Source organism: Pseudoliparis swirei, chromosome 4 (genome assembly GCF_029220125.1).
Source record: "Pseudoliparis swirei isolate HS2019 ecotype Mariana Trench chromosome 4, NWPU_hadal_v1, whole genome shotgun sequence".
Lineage (NCBI taxonomy): Eukaryota > Metazoa > Chordata > Actinopteri > Perciformes > Liparidae > Pseudoliparis > Pseudoliparis swirei.
The window spans coordinates 21,706,728-21,728,002 of record NC_079391.1 but is presented as its reverse complement, the minus strand read 5'-3'; the positions used below and the strand labels follow the sequence as shown (position 1 = coordinate 21,728,002).

The 21,275-nt window shown below is 48.5% G+C and overlaps 1 protein-coding gene and 1 pseudogene across 1 annotated transcript in view; both read left to right on the top strand.

Annotated features, from left to right (window-relative positions):
• The window catches only part of LOC130192427 (serine/threonine-protein phosphatase with EF-hands 1-like), a 991,358-nt pseudogene that overhangs the window by 415,329 nt on the left and 554,754 nt on the right, over nt 1-21,275 (top strand).
• Nucleotides 1-21,275, top strand: part of LOC130192431 (carbohydrate sulfotransferase 8-like) — a 179,053-nt gene that overhangs the window by 37,462 nt on the left and 120,316 nt on the right. The window lies entirely within an intron of this gene.

Genomic DNA, 21,275 nt, shown 5'->3' with positions numbered 1-21,275 from the left:
TGTAGAAGCCGTTATCATGGAGCACTGACAAACAATGGATATCAGACTGTTAACATACACAATATATGTTCTCCATTATATGATGTGATATGTATTGTCATGTGCAGACTTTATAGGGTTAATCCCGTCACTGTTTTGATGGGCAAAGAGAACAACCAATCAGAGGTACTGAAGATGACACGTGACACATAAAGTTTTGCTTCTGACAGCGAGAGTTCCACTGAAACAAAATGACGCCCCACGGTCTTTATTCCTCCGTCATTATATTCCCGGTAACACCGGGTATACAGCCGGGATCGCTGTACATCAACACATCTGCTAGCAGACTATCACGCTCATAGCTCGTAGCTAGTGCGAGCTACGAGCTAGCTTAAACATGGTTATAATGGCTAATTTATTATTTCTTGGGCTACTTTTATGAATGCAAGACTTGCAATCAACGATACGGTACTAATCTGAGTTAAGGCTGCTCGTCATAATCGGTCTCCACGTGTTCAGGGGGACCGGTGACGGCCTCCCCGTCGCGCCCAGCCTGACGCTGGTGTGCTCGACACGGGCTCACGCAGTCACCAGGCATGAGAATCCCTCACTTTTCGGCGAAATTCGCCGTTTTGAAACCAAAATAGGTGACTTACGTGAATCGTGTAGATCCGAAGAGCTTTTATTTTGGGGTAGGGGGGGGGGGGCGTCAATTGGCCGGCCGGCGTTTATGAGATTGGAGTGGGACACGGAGAAAATGTGGAGTGGTGATCTTCGCAATAAAACATCTTTGATGGGATGTGTCGCGTCTTGGCCAGTGGTGGTTCGTCCATAGGGGGCGCTAGGGCGCCGCCCCTCTTAAAATTTGTAGATGAAAAAAAAATTTTTTTTTAATCCTGTCAAAAAACATTATATGCCAAATCATTTAAATAGTAAATATACCGTGTTGACGTGCTAAATGTGTGTGGGAGACCGTCAGCCTGTCAACAACCACTTAAGTTAATGTGAAAAAATATAATATATCGCCATTATCACGGAGAGAAGCCCCTCCCCCTTTTCGAGGCGATCTAACGTGTGTGTACGGCATCGAGAAAATATTTCAGTCGTTTCGGCAAGGACCGGCTTCTCATTGACGGATGAAACGTGAATCTTGGGTCGCAAAAATGTGCGCTCGTTGGCCAATGACATCGTTTTATTATTTCACGTGATTGGACTATTCGGCAGATCAGAGACGTATCGTTCCCTCAGCCCAGAGAGCTCCACGGAGCTACGGGAGCAGGTTGCTAACGGAGCTGTCAGCTGGAGGCTCAGTGAGTAATGCGCTGTTTAGTTTCCCGTCTGTTGTTCCAAAGGGACTGAAACTCTCTGGACTACAACGGGGTGAGGGATCTAAAGAGCTGCAGACAAGTGTAAAGCACGAATCTTGCCGCAGTTATCTAGCTAAGAGCATGGAGCTAACTCGCTAACAGCCTGAAGCTAACCCTGTTTACAGTCAGCAGAAGGAGACCGAACTGGCATCGAAACACAACGAAGAAGTTCTGAAAAACAGACACATTCCCTCAAGAATAATGGAAACAGGCTGGTTACAGACATGATTGACTTTAACCAGAGAGTAAAGTGACCACTTTAAAGAGAGGAGGCTACTTTTCTTTACAGTAGTGGGTCTGCTCTGTCACCCAATGTAACATGTGCTGCATCTCTTTCTGACTCTATTCTGCTCTGAACCTCTTTTATTTTGCAAACCTCTGAAACCCAACCCAATGTTCCTTAAAGCTGCTCTGAACCTCCCATGCCCAGTTACAGTGTGTTGATAGTTGTTATTGGACAGTGTTGAGCACGGTGTGTTCTTGAAATAAAGCTTTGTTTTTTACACTATTCTACTCAAAACCTCTTTTCTTCTCATTGTTGAGTGATATTTAAACTGCGCCCCCCCCCCCCAAATTCACCAGCCGCCACTGGTCTTGGCCAATCAGCGTCAAGATGTCTTCAGCGTTTGGTGGTTTAGGTTAGCTTGAATGTTAGCCGCTACATCTGCTGCTGTCACGCTGCACGGTGTAGCGATGCTAACAAAGTACCCGTACGTCAAGAGCGATGTGATTTAGCATATGTTTTGTATCGATACTTCATTAAAAGAGCGATCAGAGCGCACGCGCTGCTCCGTGTCGAGCTGTCTGCGCATCGCTCACAGAGAGGGGCGTTAAGTGGCGGAATTTTCGGCTTTAAAAATAAAAAAAGATGCCAGAAGTGAAATGTTTCAGTGTGCAAAGTTGTGTAACTCTACAGCTGCTCATCCTGATGAACTCTGTATCCTCTGGTCAGATACAGACTGACGGCCTCATCGTGTATCATCAATGCTATGATGGCTCCATGTAGTTTCATTAATATCTTGTAGGCTAATACTAATATTACTGCCATTTGTTAAGTGTTGAAAAAGTGAACCGTACAGATATTTTATTTATTACTATTATAGATAAATATACCAGTATCGTATTTATGGTATACTGTTTTTATGGTATTGTATCAGTATCATGATATTTATGGCAGGTATGGTATAGAAGATCATGACAACCAGGTAGAGGCAGAACAGACTCAAGGCTCAGCAGAGCACAAGACTTGAAGACTTGTTCACGCCAACAAAAGGAAGTTGGTTCATGAATGACCATATTATACACTATTACTATAGGGCCCGAGCACTGACTTGGTGTCAGAATGGAGGACCTATAGATTATCATACAACGTCCAACATCGATGTTCGTGGAAGTCACCAGCACCCCCCCGCGCACGCGCCTATCCTTCTCACCTTTTTCACCCCTGACCCGTTTTCATGCCTGAGTCACACACGGCGCATGCCTCCGCTGTCAAAGTTAAATATGATAGGCTATCGTAACCTGCTGACAGGGTGGAGTCACCAGAGAAGTTCACAATAGTTTTTTTCAATTTCAATCGGCTCAGGCACCGGAAAGAAGTATTGAAATGTGCGTTGCGTTTCGGTCCGGGTAATACCGGTTGTATTGGAACCGGTACCACATTGGCACCGGTTTCCGGTACCCAACCCTAGTTATCACCTGTCACAGGGCCCAGTAGAGTTGTAACTGTAAGGGTTGTAGGTACTGGAACCCAAAAGCACGACAAACACCGGAATGTAGGAGGAGGCAGTTTACTGTGTGTTTCAGGCAGGGTCAAAACCAGGTAGTTAGTCCAACGAATCCAAAAAGGGGCAGGCAAAATCTTGAGTCGGGTAAACAGGCGAACAGGGTTGTAACAGGCAGGTCAAGAAGAAACTCTAATAACGCTGGAAGGTTTGGCGGTGACACACAAGATAATCTGGCAGAGGACAAGTGGAAGTGAGGGAGCTAAATAGTGAGGGACTAATGAGGTGATGGGCTGTAGGTGAGAAGGGCGTGAGGACCAGGTGCAGGGAATGAGGGACAATCAGGTGAGGATGACAGGATCTGGAATGACAGGAGAGTTAATGAAACATGTAAGCAGGATGAATCTCACTAGGAAGGTGGGGAATTCGTGACAGAACCTCCCCTTCTAGGGACGGCCCTTGACGTCCCACTGGGCTGATCAGGATGAGCATGGTGGAAGGCAGTGATCAGGGAGGGGTCCAGAATGTCACGAGTGGGGACCCATTGTCACTCCTCCGGCCCGTAGCCCTCCCAATCCACGAGGTATTGAAGTCCCCTACCCCGTCGCCGAGATTTGAGCAGGCGACGGACCGTGTAGATAGGATCCCCGTCGAGAAGCCGGGGGGGTGGTGGGGGTCTGGGGGCGGGGTGAAGCGGGCTCTCCTCGACAGGTTTAACCCTGGAGACGTGGAAGGTGGGGTGAACTCTCATGGCTGGTGGTAGACGCAGCCGGATGGCTGCAGGATTAATGACCCGTGACACTGGAAACGGGCCCACGAAACGTGGAGCCAGTTTCTTGGACTCCACTCTGAGGGGAAGGTCCCGTGTAGAAAGCCAGACCCGTTGTCCTGGAACATACTGAGGTGCAGGGAGGCGACGTCTGTTGGCAGACTGTTTGTAGCGCTCGGAAGTGCGCATCAGCGTGGAGCGGGCCTGCCTCCAAGTGCGTCGGCACCGCTGGATAAACGCCTGGACAGAAGGAACACTGGCCTCGAGTTCCTGCTCCGGGAAGAGTGGGGGCTGATATCCACGGGCACACTGGAAGGGTGAGAGCCCTGTGGCTGAGCTGGGAAGGGTGTTGTGGGCATACTCGACCCACAGAAGTTCCTTGGACCAGGATTGCGTGTTGCGGGAGGAAAGGCATCGTAACGCTGTCTCCATCTCCTGGTTCATGCGCTCCGCATGTCCATTAGATTGCGGATGGAACCCTGACGACAAGCTGACTGTGGCCCCCAGTAGCCTGCGAAACTCGGCCCAAAAACGAGAGGTGAATTGTGGGCCACGGTCGGAGACCACATCCATGGGCAGACCATGGGAGCGAAACACCTCCTGCAACAGGATCTCAGCCATTTCCTTGGCGGTAGGCAATTTTGTCAGTGGGATAAGCCGGGCAGATTTGGAGAATCGATCAATAACTGTCAGAATAACTGTGTTACCACAGGAGCTGGGTAGGCCGGTTACGAAATCCAATATGGGACCAAGGGCGATGCGGAAGTGGTAGAGGGTGGAGTAGACCAGAGGGAGCCTTGCGAGAGGTCTTGTGCTGAGCGCAGATTTGGCAAGCACCACCGAATCCCTTGGTGTCCTCCTCCATGGACGGCCACCAAAAGCGTTGCTTGAGCATTGCTAGTGTGCGTCGGATCCCTGGATGGCAAGCAAGGCGAAAAGAGTGACCCCACTGGAGCACCTGCGAGCAGAGGTGAGCAGGAACAAACAACCGGTTAACCGGACAAGCATTGGGAGCAGGATGTTCGGCGTTGGAGCGTTTTACCCTGTCCTCCACCTCCCAGGTTACTGCACAGACAACACACTCAGGAGGGAGGATACCTTCAGGATGAAGGGGGGAGCTCTCAGGCTGGAACTGACGGGACAAGGCGTCTGGTTTGAGGTTCTTCGAGCCTGGTCTGTAGGAGAGCAAAAAATCAAAGCGATTGAAAAAAAGGGCCCACCTAGCTTGACGAGCGGTCAGTCTCTTGGGCGAGCGGATATATTCCAGATTCTTGTGATCCGTCCAGACCACAAATGGCTGCTCCGCTCCCTCCAACCAGTGTCTCCACTCCTCCAATGCCAGTTTGACCGCCAACAACTCCCGGTTCCCAATGTCGTAATTCCTCTCTGCAGGAGACAGCTTCCGGGAGAAGAAGGCACATGGATGAACCTTTTGGTCCTTAGCCGACCGCTGAGACAGGACCGCTCCTACCCCCGTGTCAGAGGCGTCCACCTCCACAATAAACTGCCGGGCAGGATCTGGAAATATGAGGATGGGAGCAGAGGTAAAACGGAACTTTAACTCACTGAACGCCGCAGAGGACCACCGGAAGGGCACGAGTTGGGATGTGAGAGAAGTGAGTGGGGTAGCCACGGAACTGTAGTTACGGGTGAACCGCCAGTAGAAGTTGGCAAAGCCAAGAAAGCGTTGAAGTTCCTTTCGAGTGACAGGTACCGGCCAGTCAGCGACTGCTCTCGTCTTGGCTGAGTCCATCCGGATATCACCAGCATTGATGACAAAACCAAGGAATGATACCGTTGTGGTGTGGAACTCACACTTCTCTGCTTTTACGAAGAGGTGGTTCTTCAAAAGCCTTTGGAGGACTTGACGAACATGCACCACATGTTCCTGTGGAGACTTTGAAAAGACAAGAATGTCATCCAGATACACAAAAACGCTAATATTGAGCAGGTCCCGGAGAACCTCATTGATCAACCCCTGGAAGACTGCCGGGGCATTGGTGAGACCGAACGGCATAACCAAATACTCATAATGTCCACTAGGAGTATTAAAGGCAGTCTTCCATTCATCCCCCTCTCGAATTCTTACCAAATGGTAAGCGTTACGGAGATCGAGCTTGGAAAAAATGGTAGCACCTTGTAGCAGCTCAAATGCAGAGGAGATAAGGGGAAGAGGGTACCTGTTGTTCACCGTAATGTCATTGAGTCCTCTATAGTCTATGCACGGCCGCAGGGTCTTGTCCTTCTTACTGACAAAAAAAAAAAACAGCTCCCGCAGGAGACGAAAGTTATCTAATGAGACCCGCAGCCAGAGAGTCGTTGATATATCTCTCCATTGATTTAGTCTCCGGAGCAGATAGTGAAAACAGTCTACCCCTGGGAGGGGTTGTACCTGGAAGCAGGTCAATGGCACAGTCATATGGACGATGCGGCGGCAACGATGTGGCCCGGGTCTTGCTAAACACCCCCTTCAGATCAAGGTATTCCTTGGGAACCTGGGAGATATCTGTAGAATCAGAGGGATCAACCCGACTAGGGACAAATGATGAAACAGGTTTTAGGCAAACAGCATGGCAATGAGCACTCCATTGTAATATAGTTCCTGTAGCCCAGTCAATGTGTGGATTATGTCTCCTAAGCCATGGGTAGCCCAAAATGACTGGCTGCTGTGGTGAATGGATGAGGTGAAAGGTGAGTGTCTCACTGTGAGTACCTGACATGGTCATCGGCAGTGGAGTGGATTGATGAGTGACCCTGCAGAGGAGATGGCCGTCTAAAGCCGTGGCGCGGATGGGTTCCTCCAGGGCTATCCGCCCGATACCCAGCTGTGAAGCGAGAGTCATGTCCAGGAGGTTTGCATCTGCACCAGAGTCAATGAGAACAGAAACAGTGTGATAGTTCCCTGAACATAGCAGCTGAGCCTTAATCAAAGGTCGAGAGGGCGTTTTAAAGTTCACATTCCGGCTCACCAGCGCCCTTTGGATTACTGGTGAGCCCCCTCTTTTACTGGACAAGAGGTTACAAAATGACCACCTTGACCACAGTAAAGGCATCGATTCTGCTGCAGGCGGCGCTGTCGTTCAGCGGTGGAGAGTCTGGTCCGCCCCAGCTGCATAGGCTCCGGAATATCGACCGGAACGTCAAAGTCCCGTTCCGACGGGACCCTTCGAGGATAAGCGGCTTGGGGGAGCGGTATTGGTACAGCGGCCGAAAAATCCCTCTCCTTTCTCCGTTCTCGCAGACGACTGTCGATACGGATGGCCAAAGCGACCAACTCATCCAAACCAGCAGGAAGATCTCGAACCGCCAATTCGTCCTTGATGCGGCCGGAAAGGCCGTGGTAGAATGCGTCAAGAAGCGATTCATCGTTCCAGCTGCTGTCGGCAGCTTTGGTGCGGAACTCGATGGAATATTCCGACACGGGCCTCGCCCCCTGCTTCAGCTCTAATAACCCTCGAGCTGCCTCTCTTCCCGGTGTGGCGTGATCGAAGACCTTCAGCAGTTCGTCAGAAAATAGCTGGACCGAAGAACAGCTTAACGATCCTCGTTGCCACTCAGCGGTCCCCCAGTCCCTGGCTCTGCCCGTGAGTAGAGAGACAATGTACGCCACCCGGGACCTCTCTGAGGGAAAGGCAGAAGGCTGAAGCTCAAAGGCGAGAGAGCACTGGACCAGGAATGGCCGACAGGAACAAGGGACCCCCGAACAACGCTCCGGTGGAGGCAAGCGCGCCTCTGACCCGGACGCAGGGTGAAGCGGAGGTCTGGAAGAAGAAACAGCATCTGGACCCCGAGCCGCATCAGAGAATTTCAGCAGTTGATCACGGAGAGACTCCATGTTGCGCTCGTGGCAGATGTTCATGGACTCCATAGCTTGCGTTATGTCGGCGAGCTGCTGCTCGTGTCGTTGCGTCGTGTCCGTCTGCATCATAGGTCCTGTCCCGAAAAGTGGGAAGTCGGCTGGGTTCATATCTTGGCCAGATTGTACTGTAAGGGTTGTAGGTACTGGAACCCAAAAGCACGACAAACACCGGAATGCAGGAGGAGGCAGTTTACTGTGTGTTTCAGGCAGGGTCAAAACCAGGTAGTTAGTCCAACAGGGCAACGAATCCAAAAAGGGGCAGGCAAAATCTTGAGTCGGGTAAACAGGCGAACAGGGTTGTAACAGGCAGGTCAAGAAGAAACTCTAATAACGCTGGAAGGTTTGGCGGTGACACACAAGATAATCTGGCAGAGGACAAGTGGAAGTGAGGGAGCTAAATAGTGAGGGTCTAATGAGGGGATGGGCTGCAGGTGAGAAGGGCGTGAGGACCAGGTGCAGGGAATGAGGGACAATCAGGTGAGGATGACAGGATCTGGAATGACAGGAGAGTTAATGAAACATGTAAGCAGGATGAATCTCACTAGGAAAGTGGGGAATTCGTGACAGTAACGGCACATAGTTACTGGTAAAAAAATAATTTGACATGAATATGGGTAGGCTATCACCGTTTATTGATAAGCGTAACTTTTAAATGTTACTGTATCGCTGTGTTATTACCAAAAATGAAACACAAACACACCTCCCTCAGTTGCAGATTGAGTGAGTTTCATCAGCCGGTGTGCTTATATTTATATTTTAGGCTTTATAATGCAGCTAATCCAATTTAAATCCCTAGATTGCTATGATTAGTCTCTTTCCAGCATTGAATCAATGCCATAATATTATGTAATTGTGTTAATGCAGCTGTGACTCCAGAGCGCTTCTGTCCCGTACATTTACTGCATGTATTTATTACTTGTGTGCTTCTCACAAAAATGAGTTGGCAGCTGTTACGAGACGTCTCGGTTAATAATCCACTATTTGCATAAGAGCTGAACAGATACAGATTTTGTTTATGGTCACATCAATCTTTTGCAGTTTTTTTTTCTTCTTTTTTTTTTTACAATGCAAGCCTTTGTTCCCATCCGGTCTAAACTGTGTCGTCCTCATCTGCTTCTTGTTTGACAACAGCTGCATATTAAATAAGTCCGCTGACAGATGTTTCCTTTAGATTCTAAATGCAAACAGATCCAAGATACTGAAGTCACAATAAAATAATAGCACAATACTTAAGTGACAATACAACATTATCACGATACCTAAGTCATAATACAACTAGAATGGGCACTCAGTAGAGCGCATACCTTCGTATATCACAAGATTGGGCATTGAATTATTGTCACGAATTCCTCACCTTCCTAGCTAAATGCATCCTCCTGTCATTCCAGATCCTGTCATCCTCACCTGATTGTCCCTCATTTCCTTCACCTGGTCCTCACGCCCTTCTCACCTGCAGCCCATCCCCTCATTAGACCCTCACTATTTAGATCCCTCACTTCCACTTGTCCTCTGCCAGATTGTCTTGTGTGTCACCGCCAAACTTTCCAGCGAATTCCTAGTAATAGTTCTGATCTACCTGTTACGACCCTGTTTGCCTGTTCACCCAACTTGAGATTTTTGTCTACCCCTTTTTTGATTTGTTGCCCTGTTTGACTGACCACCCGGTTTTGACCCTGCCTGAAACATTGAGTAAACTGCCTCCTCCTGCATTCCTGTGTTTGTCGTGCTTTTGGGTTCCAGTACCTGTAACTGTTACAATTATGAACATTTTGGCATTAGTTGCATGCCAATTGGATAAGAATTGACCATGATATGGTAAAAAGAAGATTTTGACCTATCCTTGACCTTGATCTTTGACCCGATTGATCCCAAAATCTCATCAAATGGTCTACGGATGATAACCAATCATCCCACCAAATTTCATGCGATTCGGTTAAAAACTTTTTTTGTTATGCGAATAACACGCATACAAATAAATAAATAAATAAATACACGGCGATCAAAACATAACCTTCCGCATTTTCAATGCGAAGGTAATAATATCACAATACTTATTGAATCACAATACAATATTATCTGTATACTAAAGACACAATACAATAATATCACGATACTAATGTCCCAATACAATAATATCACAATACTTAAGTAACAATACAACATTATCATGATACCCAAGTCATAATACAATAGTATCACAATACTTAAGTCACAATACAATAGTATCACAACACAACATTATGACGATACTTAAGTAACAATACAACATTATCATGATACCGAAGTCATAATACAATAGTATCACAATACTTAAGTCACAATACAATAGTATTACATTACTTAAGTCACAATACAATAGTATCACAACACAACATTATGACAATACTTAAGTAACAATACAACATCATCACAATACCTTAATCACAATACAATATTATCACAATACTAAAGACACAATATAATATTGTAATGCTGAATATTTTGCAACATAGAGTATGCAATCTATAGCAATTTATTACCTTTTTGTTCAGCTGCAAATTATCCGGTTTATTCAACATCTATTTCATCTGATAAGATTTTCACTCAGTTCATCTCCCCTCAGTCCTTTTTATTGCAGCGAAATGAGTTTGTCCATCCATCCATCCATTCGTATTACATTCTACAATCCTGCTGACTAAAAAAACTAAAATACAAAAGGTTTAATTTGTATTTTCTGGCAGAAGAAATAGGATGTAGCCTTAACCCTTTGTGTAGTGGCCACTCAAACTAGAATAAAAAGGCTTGCATGTAACCTACCCCACTCTGCCGGACATCGAGCTGCAAGTGAGCCACCCGCCCTCTTATAAAAATAGAAACTAATCCGGGGCCTCAACTGAGATGTGTGTGGCGGAGCACGGCAGGGCCCCGTGGCAGGTATCGGGCTGACATGATACGGCCGGGACGTGTTGTATTTGAGCGTGTCTGATTGTGCCGGAGCTGTCATCACCTCCTCTGCCTTGGCTGGTGACCGCCCCGAGGCCAGTGTGCCAAGTCACCGTCACGCCGAGTCACATTGCTGAGGCTGGGAGATGCTTTTGGTGGTAGGTGTGTGTGTGTGGGGGGGGGGGGGGTCTCTGGGGGGGGGGGTCTCAGGCGGTCGCTAATGTGTGTAGGTAGGAGTGGAAACAGAGGGATGTCTCACGTGGAATTGCGATCAATTTCGAAATGGTCCGAACTCTGATCCCGAGCCGCGTCTCACGCATTGGTTGGTGTCTGATCCTCAAAAAAAGAAGGGTGTTGATAGTGTCATTTCATCTAGTTTTCCATATGAATCACAAGTTGTTCTATTTCATCCTTCCTGACCGCCAGAGGCGGTGCTTAGCACTGGATATCTTCCGTCTTGCGCATAGCAGGTCGAGTATTAATAACAACAAAGTCACCCGTGACCTCGGATGACCCGCCCACCGGGTATAAGTTCCGGTGTCATCCCGAGATCAGTTCTTTTTCATCTTCTCGCAAGCAGGCATCAGCTAAGGCTGAAGTTTAACTGAAGCTCGTCGCGGGGAGCCTTGTGACCAAATGGTCGGAGTTGCGATCCGTCGCCTCCAGAGGCTGCGACGAGCTCTCCTCCTCGGAGGAGGACGTTGCGTTCTCACGGCGGTCCGTCGAGGCGGACCGGAGAACGCACGAGTCTTTTTCGGTCTTCACCAGAGCGCCTTCACCGTGAAGCTTCAATCGGGTGAGATCGAATACAATTGTTGCCTATGACGGCATATCCCACAGGAGCAGAGCTCTCGTTCCTGCTAACTGTGTGCTAACGGAGCACGTCCGCTCGGTGCTGCTACACCGCGCGACCGGCTCTCTGTAGCGATTGAGATAGCGTGTGTGTTGACTTTGGTAGCATTGCCGCCGTGCATAGCTAGCAGAGTGTGTCCACTCAGGCTAACGGAGCCTACGCTAAATCCGACAGCTACCTCCTGTTCCACAGGACCTCGGCCCAAGTAGTGGAGCGCTCGCTCAGGCTACTGGTGGCGATTACAGCGCTAACGAGAGCGTCCGCTGCGGCTGGATGCCACACTGCTACACTGCTACCGGCTTCCAGGGAGCAGAGCGTCCCGCTCAGGCTCACCGGGGGGACGCTAAGGAGGCTATAAGTCGATACTGATGCATACTGCACATGTACCTCCATGACATCGCCGCTGTTACAGCTAGCAGAGCGTCTCCACTCAGGCCAACTAATGCCACGCTAATGCTGACAGACCAGATGAGTGAAGTGTGTCCTCACTCTCACTAGACATGCTGGGTTCTGACCCGTGTTCACGGGATCAGCGTCTACAGTAGCGCAGAGCTCTCGCTCAGGCTTACTGGGAGGCACCAGTAAGTACAGTTGCCATACTAGTGGAGAGGGTCCTCAAGAGACCTGCCCTCTCACTCACGACTGTTTTCCACAGGACCTGCTCCCCCGTAGCACAGGCTTTCGCCCAGGCTACTCGTGGGATGCTTGTAATTACAGCTACTGTACTAGTCAAGCGTGTCCTCACTTCCTCTCTCTAAGAGAGAGGCTGTTCTCTAGACCGCTTTCTAAACTGTCTCCACGGAACCCGTTTCCACAGTAACAGAGTGCTCTCGCTTAAGTTTACTGATAGGACACCAGTAATCACAGCTACTGTATTGAAGAGGTGTCCTCGCTCTAGACGGACTGTCTCTGTCCTGCTCGACAGGACCTGGGCCACAGTAGCGGAGTGCTACTGCTGCGACCCTAGCTGCTACAGCTACCGTACTAGCGAGGCCAGCGTCCGCGCTCTACCCGAGCTAGACGGGCTGTCTCCGTCCTGCTCCTCAGCACCTGGGCCACAGTAGCGGAGTGCTACTGCTGCGACCCCCAGCAGCCACAGCTACCGTGCTAGTGAGGACAGTGGTGTTTTTGGGACGCCCTCACTTCACTAGACGGACTGTCTCCGTCCTGCTCCACAGGACCTGGGCCACAGTAGCGGAGTGCTACTGCTGCGACCCTAGCTGCTACAGCTACCGTACTAGCGAGGCCAGCGTCCGCGCTCTACCCTCCTAGACGGGCTGTCTCCGTCCTGTCCTACAGGACCTGGGCCACAGTAGCGGAGTGCTACTGTTGCGACCCCCAGCAGCTACAGCTACCGGACGAGGGAGGCCAGTGGTGGCTGATACCCTCACTAGACGGGCTGTCTCCGTCCTGCTCCACAGGACCTGGGCCACAGTAGCAAAGTGCTACTGCTGCGACCCCCAGCAGCTACAGCTACTGTACGAGTGAGGGCAGCGTTACGCTCTCCCCTCACTAGACGGGCTGTCTCTGTCCTGCTCCACAGGACCTGCGCTGCAGTAGCGGAGTGCGCTCGCTCTAGCTCCTGCTAGGACCCCAACAGACAGGTCAGGTCAGCTCCAAGCGCCGGCTAGGAGCCGCAGGGGCTCCCCTAGCAGTGCAATCGGGCAGGCTAGCTTATAGAGTAGGTCTGCTGACCGCAGAACTAGCTCAGATAAATCGCCACCCTAGTGCAGGGAGGACTGAAGCATCAGAGGGTGAGAGCATACCCGTCAGAGGGTATCCCCAGGGAAGGGGTCCGCCCCACCGGGAGGTCGCCACAGCAGACTCCCGCCTCTCGAAGTGGGGCGCAGTCTGGCGGTACAGGACTTCCAGAGGACAGTCTATTCGCGACACTTGGGTCTGGAGCCACAGGCCATGCACCTAGCGCTCAAACAGTTCCTGCCATACTTGGGAGGGAATATGTACTTGTTGGGCGAGACATCGCCTCAACCACGGGTTGGCTTGAACCTCCAGGGGCCCCTAGGGCGGCAGAGCTGCTACGAAGCTCCCGTGCCCTTCTGATTTTTCTTACTCAGTAACCCTTCACCTGACCAATTGTCGGGCGAGGTAGCGACCAGGAGAACGGAACCAGGCGTTCCCCACATTTCCACTGATCTTGCCAACTACTCGGGTTTTTCAACAGGGCCACCGAATTTTGCTGGTGGCCCCCTTGCGTCCAGCCAGGACTTGGTTCCCCTGGCTGCACAGACTTCGCTGTGAGACGCCACGGTGCCTCGCTGACATGCGGGACCCCTAGCACAGCTAGAGGGTGGGACCTGCCATCCCGATCCCGGCCGTGCCCAACAAAGGGCTTGGCCGCAGGAGAGCAGAAGCAGCTGAACAGAATCAGTCCAGAGGACTATTCTAAATGCCGGAGTGCCATCCGTCTACGAGACGTGCAGACCGAAGCCGCTTCCCGACCAGCGGACGGAGGGACCCAGTACGGTGCCTCGTGCCTACGGTACTCACGCCTCCGTCATCCCTTCTAGTTAAGGGCATGTCTGCCTCTATCCTGAGGGACTACATAGCTGCCATTTCAGGGCAGCATGCTAAAGCCGACAATGATGCGGAACAGCCACAAGCTGGTGTCCCTCTTCATAAGGAGGGCCTCAGTGACTATCCCCTGAGCCCCCGAGGGCTCCTCCAGGGACTTGCCCGGGGTACTGGACACCCTATGCTCGCCTCCCTTGGCAGAGGCAGAGCTGTGGTTGCCGTCGGCAAAGACCTTTCATCCTTGCCATAACTGCGGCAGAGCAAGTAGGCAAGCTACACGCCCTGTCGGTCAATGAGCCTTGTCTGAGGGGAACTCAGAGGGCTCGGGTGTCACACTGCGGCCTAAAGCAGTGGCTTCCCCAAATGTGCTGGCACGCTCGGGTCTCAACCAGCCTGTCCAGCCTGCACAGCTTGACCACCATAACTAGTCAGTTAGGGTGGATCTAAGAAGGGCTATGCCACTGCAGAACAGTGCCTGTTCCACTAGATAGTGGAGGCCATTGCCTGGGCATAGGTGGTGAACGTCCGTGCTCTGCCATCCAGAGCAGGGTGTTGTTCTACCAACGGCGTTCCCACATCACGGGCGACCCGAAGAGGTATGCCCGTAGGGAATATAGGTGCATATGTATGCAACAGCCTCAGGGGCATCGTTGCGCACATTCACCAGAGACTACAGAGTGAACGGGAACATCCTCCATGCATTGCAGGTGGTCCAAATCCTCTGCTTGAGTCATATGAGGTAGTTTCCTTGGGATTCCTCGTGACTCTGTTGGTATAAGTCATCCAGTGCTAAGCACCGCCTCTGGCGGTCAGGAAGGATGAAATAGAACGCAAGTTACGTATGTAACTATGGTTCTATGAATCCTGGATGACCGCCAGAGTTCTTAGTCACTCGGAATCTCGTGAGTTCGCGAGAAGATTCCGTAGAACTGATCTCGGGATGACACCGGAACTTATACCCGGTGGGCGGGTCATCCGAGGTCACGGGTGACTTTGTTGTTATTAATACTCGACCTGCTATGCGCAAGACGGAAGATATCCAGTGCTAAGCACCGCCTCTGGCGGTCATCCAGGATTCATAGAACCATAGTTACATACGTAACTTGCGTTTTCATGGTTCCCCCCAGCAGCAGCAGCTGGCTATTTCCCAAAAATAACACAATAAAATCACCTCAGCATGCGATGGAGCACACCTGCACACAGTTGTGTGGTTTCTTGTCGTAATACGGCATTCTGAATTAAGGGTCTGATGCTTTTCAGCCTCCCGGCTCCACATTTACATGAAGGACGTCGTCATGGGTAAGTCCGCGTGGGCATTCCCTTCTCGCCGCTGTGCAGGAGAAACCTTTTCATTGATACACCTGCAGGCCCGCTCCATCGGCGTGAGACAGCTGATGGCTAACCTCCGACGCCGGTCGGATGAAGCTCGCCGCGGCAGCGCGTCAATTCATCCCAGAGATCACCGACTGTCGTAAATAAAGATAATTAGGGATTCTTTGAACGCGGTATCCTCTATCAGCTCCCGTTCACATTCCCTTAATCAATAATTTACCAAACAGGCCTGGCAGCAACCAATTCTTTTTGTTCACCCGCCAACACTTTCACCGGCACACTGGAGGGAATTAGACATGAATAAAATAGAAATTAATAAAAAATAATTCCAGATGCTCTCAACCTGTCAGGGGGGAGCAGGTGATCGGATGTACAGCTGGAGAATGACAACTGATTGGTTATCTTCTGTGCCAGTGCGTGGTGAGAGACAGTCGGCCCACAAGTTTGATTCATGCTCATTCGCTGCCGCCCACGTCTTTGATATTTGAGACAGGAATGTAAAAACACTCGTTGTTGGGTTCCCAGGAACAAAGTTAATCATGGTGATTGCTGCATTTTAGTTCTCGTCTTGTTCCTGGTCACTTATTTTTTTATTTTTTTACAAACAAACCAAGAGGGTAAACATGAAACAATAATGACCGATAACTCCCCGATTGGACCGCATTCATGCGACTGTCATCCTGCATCGTCACAAACTCACGGAGAGGGGGACTTCAATTCCATTCTAGAAGTGAACACATTTAGCTGGTCAACTATTAAATTCATCGGCAGCTATTTTAAATATCAATTCATTGATCATGGGATACATTTTTTAAATAAAAAGCTTCATAAAAGTGAATATTTTCTGTTTTACTTCCTCCTCTGTGACGGTAAACTGGAAATATCTGAGCTATGGACGAAACGAGACATTTGGGGACGTCATCTCTTTTTTTGTTGGGAATACTAATTGGCATTTGGTTGAATGACTTTGTGACATTTTATAGACCTAACAACTACTCAATTAATCAAAACAAAATGAAATGAAAATAATCAACAGCTTCAGTAACATTGAAAATAATCATCAGTTGCTGCCCTATTCCATTCAGATCAGTGTCACAAATAAATGACTGATTATAATTATGCTATAATAATTATAGTATTATATAAGACTGCAAATCAGCGGCATATTATGATGAATAATGCTAGACAGGACTGTAAAATGTTCACGGGCCCATGAACGGACAGCGTAGGCCACACGTAGTCGGACAGGTAAGCGCTTTATTTTTCTGGCCGGCGAAGACAAGCGCTGTATACGAACGCACACATGCGCTTAAACTGGCGTCATCTTCATTTTCAGTCTTTGATGTGCACATGCACATCAAAGAACTCATCTCCGTTGCCACGCCGACACAGAGAGGGCTCTCTTCCCCGCGTTAGAAAGGGCCGTGTTGTGCGGCTCGGACGCGATTTCTTCAAAACGGCGTGCCGCTTGATCACAGCGAGACGTTTTTTTCCAGAGAATGATACCGACTGGTCCTGCTTCGTACTTGAAATACTTGATTACACACAAACATCGCCTGCCCTCGCGTGGGCCCTGCCCTTTTGTCATATTGGTTTAAGGGTTCGGCCTAATTAAAGGGCGGGGCGCTTTAAGTGACAGCTGTTTGTTAAGTGCCGCCTCGGATCATGAAGGCGGAGACTCCCTTTATGGGTCATAACTTTATTGTTAATGCACAGACTGAAGCAGCTGACAGTCTTGCATTTCACTGCAGTTGCATGGTTACCGTGTACAAATAAATGGACTGATTGATGGAAGAAGTCCAATCTATGGATTTTCTTATTTGTTTAATTATATGTTAGTGTAGCCCTGATAATATATTTTGATAAAGTTACTACTAATAATAATAATAAGGTGTATATATGTAATAATATTTGAGTTTTCTACTTTGTTTTGCTGTGGTCATTGTTTTCTGGTGTGGGAGACCAACCGCCAATCCAGCTTCACTATCAGTTAGAGGGGCGTGGCCTAAACGGAGGTATGGTGGTGAAATAGGTGACAGCAACAGCTGTTGAGCTGCGTCAAAGTCATGGTGGGACGTCAAAGGGTTGACCAATAGTTATGCCTGTAGGATCTAGGTAACGATCAGTGTGTTGAATGTATGCTGCCCAGTGACTAAATGTTATTGTAGTGTTGCTAATCGCTACTCGCGATTATCATTTAGCTTCACACATGTTGATCTGCACCAGGAAAGCCGGATGAGCCACATTGGAGCTCCTGTGAGTCAGGAGATGACAACCGAGGAAGCTGAGCTGGTTCCCGAGGCTGCTGCAGACCTGCTGTTTCTTATTCCGTCAGACAATCCTTCCCGCTATTCACTTCCCTTTCCCAACACATCGTGAGTTCTCACAAACATTTCACTGCCCCTTTTGTTTAGGCTTGTGTGGACAAGTGAAACGGTCATGACCGTTTCAGGCCACTATGATCTCCAGCAACGACTTGGGCCTGCAACGGGGGGGTGGTTGGTGTGTGTGTACTAGGGTGTGGTGTGAGTGGATTTGTGTTATTTGTTTTATTTGTGATATTTATTATATTTGTTGTGGTGGTTGTATTTGTTGTATTGTAGAGGTTCTTAGGAAGAGAGAGCGAGTTATATACATTTTGTGGGTTTTCGTTGTATGGGGATTGGTGTTTAGTTTAGTTTTGTTTTGTGAATAAATATGCTGTGGCATGCATTATGAAACAGTTGGCTGCACCGTCCCTCTGTTAAACACAACCCAGGACCCCGCCCATCGTATATTGTACAGAGCTACATGGGCCGGGGGTTACATTAGTATACAGGGAGCGAAGAGACAACAGGGCCAATGTTAGCCGGCTAGTGACTACAAGCTTTGAGTTAGGTGGGTGTGTTTCAGCATCACGGCATCATTCTGCTCCATCCACGCTCCATCTCATGACATCATTTTTGGATAAGGCTGCGTCGTCACTGCCTCCACTTTGAGCTTCATTCTGGCTCTTCAGAAACCCATGGGTGAAGTGTTTCAGTCCAAAGACACATGGACAGGAAGAGTTAGGTATCTTACCATCGTCTCAAATGGCTAGGTTAAGGGTTCATAATCCCTTCATCATTTGAATCCCTCTTTTCATCTGAATATTCACACCAATGGTCTTCTGCTCTAAAAATTACAAATGTTACAACTTTTTTATCCAACTTTCTGTCATCCATTAAGCAGCATACTGTCCAGAATGAGTGCACTTGAATGCCCTTGTGTGTCTGCTCTCAGCTGGCTGTAACTGAACTCCCGCTCTAGGGAGGGCGACCACACAGGAAGACCTCCTCCAGAGGATGGGGACGAAATGAAGGGGGGGCGGAGATTCTCTGGTGGACGTGGAGGTTGGAGTCCGGCGGTTTACGTCACCTCCGCATTCCTTTATTGATTTTGATGCTTTTAAGTACATTTTGCCCATAATACTAGTAAAATAATACTAATATTTATTTTTTTAAATAGATATTGTAGAATCCTATCATCATGAACTTGATTATAGTATTTACTTAAGCATTAAGTCTGGTCTCAATGTGCGCATTCACAGCACAAGCGGTTCCATTGAGGTTTTAAAATAGTGCTTGTTATTCGTTGAAACCCGGCACCTAAGTCTATCTCAGGTCGAGGGGAAATCCATGAAGTCGTGCTGAAGCTGTTCAGAGACGGAAACGAGATGAGCCGACGTCTAAATCCTCCAAATAAAGAAGTCTGCCTTGCTTGTCAGGTGCAGTTTTGGTAAACACCAGTCCAGTTGGACCAACTGGCTGATCTGTTCACACAGCAGAGAGACGTGTGGCATCTGGCAATATGCAAACAGGGTTTCTGTGACTTCTGAAGCATGGGGTCGGGCTGTCCTTGCAGGAAAATGTCATTGGCTCTGTTTCAGTGATGTCAAGATCTTGACTTTAACATTCAACCCTCCACTAAAACCCCAAAGCTATAAATAGGCCTGCAGATGAGCGTTGAAGAGCAAGCGTGGGGCGTGATTTGTGCTGTGATGCTTTGTATACACACATTTTTAGGATTTTTAATCGTCAACTTGTTCATACGGATGGTCAAAAGCACAGGCGATGAAATGCGGCATGAAGAAAAAATACCCGAACAGAAATCCAGGGGGACTTATAAAAGGGACACACACAGTGACACAAAAGACCTAAAAAAGTCAACACGCATGAGAATTGACAAAAATAATTGTGCGTGAGCGCGTTCGTGTTTCAAAGGAGGCAATGCAGAGAGAATGATGGATATGTTCTATGCCGTACACACCACCGTTTCTTCTTTTTTTTTTCAACCAGTCTTTGCGGGTGAGCTTTTAATGAGGTGAAACGTTGCCGACACAGCCACAGCAGAAGTTTAAAAGGGTTTGCTGAAGCATTACAGCCACAGCCATCTGGCCGTTTCTACAGATGCAATCATTCCACACTCAGGTGCAGTGAAAGTTGCGGGAAGGACGCTGTTGGAACAATATTTTAGCCCCCCTTTTTCATGTCAGATAGCAGGCCATGTTTGGTATCAACGACGCTCCTTGAACTCTCACAGGTCCGCCACAGCCTTCAAAGGTCAGCAATGACAGGACAGTTGGATGTTCCCAAAACATTTAAAGTAGGAACTAGAGAGAATAATTCAAGGGGGGGTGAGCATGATCACTAAGGATGATGCATAGGGACCAGTATTTTGTGCGACACCCCTGCTCACAACATTGCTCCACCCAGAGGGGCCTACAAGGGTCTGGTGAGACCACCAGGTTATTATGCTTCAGAACGGACTGAAACTTCAGCGGTTGGTACTTCAGTTGTTTTCTAACAAATCCATACAAATGTCAGAATTGTCTTTGAATATTCAGAGAAGCAAACTATTAGCAATGAGCTTGTGCAAAACCTTTAATGCACGGTCCATGGCTGCCACTGTAGGACATCATTAAAATGACACGTTTCCTGTTGGACAGACAATAATTATAAACAAAGCAGTGGAAGCCGTGTCAAAACGAAGAACGCAACAGCACTCTGCTCTTTGTGAGGAGTAATCTGGTAATGGACATGTCAAACTGTTGAGGCGACTTTGCATTTGACGACATTTAATTTCCATATGAATGTTCTTTCACATCACTGTGAAAGGGAACCCATGCAGTTTGTTGGATAATCAGGGTCTGGTGCCCTCCACGCTCAGTGGAGTTAATAACAAGTGTTGTTTGTTTTATAGCGGCACACGGGCTGTTTCACATGTTCTGCTCTCTCTAAGCTGCTCATCCCCAACAGAAACAGGGCAAAGCTGATGCAGGGAAATAAAAAAATAAAAGAGAAGGAGAGAAGGATGCCCATTTTATATATATATATATATATATATAAATCCTTATGAAGGCATGCATTTCAAGGCATGCATTTCAACCACGGCGATGTCAAACTGTATTGTTCTTCCGGCTGTGAAGGTGGTACAGTTGCCTTGCCAACTTAGGTGGTACCCAGGAGGCTGTTCTCTCTGGCCGACGTCTCAGGTCTAAAGGTGCAGCTTCACACTGTACGCTGAGAGGGAACTGCATGTTTGTTTTCATATTTTCTGAAATGAAATCCGTCGAACGAAGGAGGTTTCCGTCCAGTTGACTCCGTTATCCTCCCGACAACTTTAGTCATGAAAGTCAGGAATCACAATTTCTTGAAGAGGCTACACTTCAGGATTTGACCTTTTACATCCCAGTGTTATTCACACTGACAGGACAAAACCACAGAATGTAACCTTATATCCGGAAATAATTCCACGTTCTCACTTCCACTTCCATTTAATGTTATTATACAGGTCTATTGCTAAATTAAGTGTGTGTCACACAATATTTGGACTGAAATGGATATTTCACATATTTTTCCATTTTAATTTTAATTTTAAATCGTACTTATTTTCAAGTCCTGGGCAACAAAGCACTTCT